Raw genomic sequence first — 5,428 nt, 5'->3', positions numbered from 1 at the left:
TCCAACTGTTTAGGGATACAATTTTTGGACCCATTTTAGATATTACTAAATGTAATTTTCAGGGCCAAATCACTAAGTGCTTGTTGCTTTTAGAGTTGGAACAAAGCAACCCTAATGTGTTGCATATTAGACATTCAAACGGGTGTGTCCTAAAATTTGGTATAGATGAATTTGCATTATTAACTGGACTTAAGGTCAGAGGAAATACCAATGATTTCAAGTACCCAGAACCAACTAATTGTATGCTTTTCCAAAAGTATTTTCCTGCTGCAGTCAATAGTGTTACCAAACATCAATTAGTTCAAAGGTTTAAGATGGGTAATTGGGAGAACGATCAGGATGCACTCCAAATGTCTATACTGTTCTTTATTCATACATTTATATTAGCTACTCTTGATAATACAGCTATATCTATTGTGGACTTTCTAATGGTTGAAGATGGTAGATATCAACATTATCCTTGGGGTCAGCTATCATTTTCAAAACTAATTGGTTCACTTAGACAGGATTTTTATGTTAGCAAAAAGTTGTATCGATTATATGGGATGCCATATGCACTTAACGTTTGGATATACGAATGTGCATCCCAGTTAAATTCTGAAATAGCTGTGAAAGAACGAAATGTCATACCAAGAATGTGCAATTGGAGAGTTGTGTCTGATAAGGCAAAGTCTGAAATGCTTATGTCTACCATTTTCCAAGAGGTAAAATTTTATGTTTGTCTATGGAATATCGTTATTTATGTCTTGTGATACATTGTGAAATATAGTGTATTAACAGTTAAATTATCTTATGTGTTGAGATACATTCAGAATGCAAGTTCAAACATTCTCCCAACAGCAGAGGAAATTGAAGCTTTTGACCTTGCTCAAGTTGAACATGCTCATTCTTTTTCATTACCATTAGTAAAACCAAATGAGGAAGATGATTTTGATAATTTCTCCACAAAACCTCCCAAACAGTTATTGAGGAGATATTCTAGAGTGTCTGATACATCTCCTCCACCACCGCCAAAAAGAAGAAAAAAAGTGATTATACAAAAAAAGAAAGTGTCAGAACAGAACTAGCCTGATCAATCAAATGTGTCTCCGACACCGGATGATGATGTACATGTTTCTATGTCAAAATCTGCCTCCAAATTCGAATGCTGATGATGTACTTGGTTCTGTTCCAGACGTGTCTCCGAAATCGGCTGCTGATGTACATGGTTCTGTTCCAGACGTGTCTCCGAACCGGGCTGTTGATGTACATGGGTCTGCAGATTCTCAGAATGTCAACAATATAATTCCATATATTGAAGAGTTGAAATGACATTTGAAAACTTATGTAAGTAAATTATTTTGATATTTTTAATCAAAATTTTTTATCCTAAATGTATCTGCAATTTGTAGGTTGACAAGAAATTTGAGGAACTGATTATATTGATAAAAGAAAATCACTCCTAGTTGATGCAATCTATAGGCAAGGAAAACATCAATTTTCAGGCTAATACAAGCACATTTCAGTCTGACAAACAAACATCTCCGCAAATACAAATTGATCTTTCTGATATGGGTGGTGTAGCTGAGGATGGTGTTGGTTTTTCTGGTAAAAATGGTGAACATCAAATCGTCGACGATGCTGGGGATGTCGCTGAGGATGGTGTTGGTGTTTCTGTAAACGAGGGTGAACAACTAGTCAGTGATACTCCAAAGGTAATTTTTATGATACATTGGACACTTTCTTTTTCCATTTTAATTTATGTCGTGTATCATGCACATATAGTCAATGTTATGTATCATGTGAGTATAATCACTGTTATGTATCAGCACAAATTATATTAACAATTTTTATTTCAAAACTTCATATTTAGGATGGTGACACACATCAGTCGCACCAAGATTTAAATGAATATATCATGGACACTTTCTTTTTCATTTTAATTGATGTCATGTATCATGCACATATAGTCAAGACTATGTATCATGTGAGTACAATCACTGTTACGTATCAGCACAAATTATATTAACAATTTTTATTTCAAAACTGCATATTCAGGATGGTGACGCACATCAGTCGCACCTAGATTTAAATGAACATATCATGGAGCAAGATGGTGATGACAATGTTCAACACAACATCCCTCACGTTTTGTCCGAAAAACAACAATGGATGCATCGGTAGATTTTTCAATTTTGATTTATGACACACAATTTCATTACACACAAATTTATTTTAAAAATCATTACATCATATTATACAGGAATCTTCCACTTCAACAACAATATCGCCATCAACTCAAGCAACAATAGATGCACTTATCAAAGATTTGGGTAAAAATCCTACTAATGCTAGACCATTATATTCTTACAATCCACAGAATATAACTAGCATCCAGTACTTGTTGACCGACAGTCAATTACCCACTGACATTTCAATAACTGAGATTGGTGTTAGAACCGATTCAGTCACTCCTGCGCATAGAAATAAAATGCCTTCGAGAAGGATTCAATCTCGATATTGTACTTCTTTTGGGTCAAGCGAGAAGGGAAAAGAGAAATTGAAGGACATGGCTCGACTCCATTTCCCGTTCGAAGGATGTGGCATTACAGATCAAGTTTCGCCGAAACTTATTGAGGATTACATGAATTGGTTGTCAAGGGGGCTCCTAAAAAATCATAACAATAAGTAAGTTTTATACATTATTTTTGCAAGTGTTTGGCGTAATTATTTTTTATATAACTAATTCATGATACTTTGTTATATAAAAATTGTAATTAAGTGAGTGTTTTGTATCATGTATATATATTCAAACTTATGTATCATATATGCAGGAACCCATCGGACGATAAATACAGATCAAAATCTTCTTCTTTTGGATTTACGATGATGGACTTTGTTGTTGCTTTTCCAATGAACAATAATTGGTTTTATGCCATGTCACAGCCAAACAAATGTTGGTCTGATGAGGTAAAAATCTTAAACTAATTATCAAATATGTATCAGTCATACTTAGATTATTATAACATGATACATTCTGTAGAAGTATCATACTATTTACTTAGCAAAATTTATGATCAATTTTTTAATAATTATATTTTTTTATATTGTTTAGATGTATATCATTTCTTACTATGTTTTCATTTTGTTTATAGCACATCGATGTGATTTTTTACTACCTTCGTAAAAAATTAAAACTTTGCAGCATGGATCAATACAGATACACAACAACCCACTGCTTGTTCATGTCACATGTAAAAAATTGTTATGATAGATATTACATGGACGATGATGATGATAGTCTTAGTACACAAGAACATGTTGATCACGCTTCAGTTGTAGCTGTATATGAGAGGTCAATAATTAACATCATCAAAGGTTTTGGAATCCCAGCTGCCTTACCATGGCATCTTGTAGATGAGGTCTACATCCCAATTAACTGTGATCAAGAATTCCATTGGGTGCTGGCAGTTGTTGAGTTGAAAAACAGGGTGATAAGAGTTTTTGACTCATCAATATGCACAAGGAAAAAAGCAATTCCTCATGAGATTAAAATGTTGTCTAAAATGCTTCTTCTTACCTACTGGACAGTGGATTCTTTGAAGAAACTGAACGCACAAAATTTGCCTATTGTCATGCATACAAAGACAACATTACTGGTTCAATTCTGGAGCCTCAAGTTCCTTTCATCATTGAATTTGCACAAGACATTGCTAAACAGGATTGCGATAGCCTGTAAGTATCAAGAATTTTTCGTTTGTCCTTATTAATGTATCATTAAGTTTTTAATTTATTCTGTATTTTTTTGTAGAGACTGTGGGTTATATGTTACTGTATTTGCCGAGTATATGAGTGTCCGAATCAATATATCATATGCTGATTTTAGTCCTGATTACCTACGTCAAAGATATGGAGCATTGCTGTGGAGTTATGGAAGCGAGAAGGCTAAGTGCGGATATGTTAGTGACAATGATGATCCACCAAAATCTAGGGGCATAGTCACACCACCACCAGAAGAAGATTTAGTTCACATAGTGTAGCATTTTATGAGTAAACAATGTTTTAATGTTATATTTCTTGTTTTGATACGTTATTGAACAAGTATTTTGATGTTTTTTAATGTTATTTTTTTGGGTTTGTCAATTTCCATTAATATTTTTTTTTGTTACATTACGTAACAAATATTTTTATCTTGAAAATATAAATATCAGACATATTATAGCGTCACACAGGTTTAATAAAGTATAGTCAAAGTATCTATGATTAAACATAGAAATAAATAGTTTATTTGAAAACTAAATTTTACATGATACTTAGTTACAATGAATAACATAGTTATATGAATTGCGATTATTTTGTAAAAGTAAAGTTATTTACTGTATATTTCAAGAAAAACATATCAAAAAAAGCATTACACAAGTTAAATTATATAAAATCACATGATACATGATTTATAGTCATTGTAAAGTACACACTAACCTCAATAAGATTTTTTATTTTTTATTTGATGGAGATGATACATTGGGCAAACCAAATGATACATATGTATCAAACACACACTAAAAGTACCTGATACATTGACTAATATGTATCATGTACTATTTTACCTAATAATCCTTAAATTTTACATGATACTTTGTTACAATGAATGTTATATGAATTGCGATTATTTTGTAAAAGTAAAGTTATTTACTGTATATTTCAAGAAAAACATATCAAAAAAAGCATTACACAAGTTAAATTATATAAAATCACATGATACATGATTTATAGTCATTGTAAAGTACACACTAACCTCAATAAGATTTTTTATTTTTTATTTAATGGAGATGATACATTGGGCAAACCAAATGAAACATATGTACCAAACACACACTAAAAGTACCTGATACATTGGCTAAACCATATGTATCATGTACAATATGTTACCTAATAATCCTTAAATTTATATATCTTAGTGTAACATAAGATTTATAAAATTTTATATGAAAAAGAAATATTGACACAAATATATTTCTCAACACCAATAATAACAAAGTATTTATAATCAAAAGCGCGACTTCAAATTTAATTAACAGAGGTTATTTATAAGTTTATTTATCTAAAACAAAAGTGTTCAAATTGCAACTGTAATGAAAACTGAAAATCATTAAAATGTTTACGTTATAAATTATTCTTGATATCTTAGAAACATTACGACTAATTCACTTCTCTTTTGGATAGAAAGTACAAGTTCTTCTGTTGTGTCCTTCTTGTCCACATTGTCCACAACAGTTTGTGTTCACCGAAATCTTTTCATCTGCATTCTTTCTTCTTCTTTTTCTTGGTCGTCCAGATGATCTTCTGTATCTAGGTGGATACACAGTTTCAGCTACCACATTATTAGGATCTGACCAATCTTCCTTATCTGGCATTGGTACCATTGGAATTTCATATGTTTTTGCCAATG

General features: G+C 31.8%; 1 pseudogene; it reads left to right on the top strand.

Annotated features, from left to right (window-relative positions):
- The first annotated feature begins 227 nt into the window (after positions 1 to 227).
- On the top strand, positions 228 to 4,019 carry LOC107001490 (annotated as a pseudogene).
- The last annotated feature ends 1,409 nt before the right edge of the window (positions 4,020 to 5,428 follow it).

This window comes from Solanum pennellii, chromosome 10, assembly GCF_001406875.1.
Source record: "Solanum pennellii chromosome 10, SPENNV200".
Taxonomy (NCBI): Eukaryota; Viridiplantae; Streptophyta; class Magnoliopsida; order Solanales; family Solanaceae; genus Solanum; species Solanum pennellii.
The sequence above is the reverse complement of the archived record's forward strand: the minus strand, read 5'-3'. Positions and strand labels throughout refer to the sequence as shown.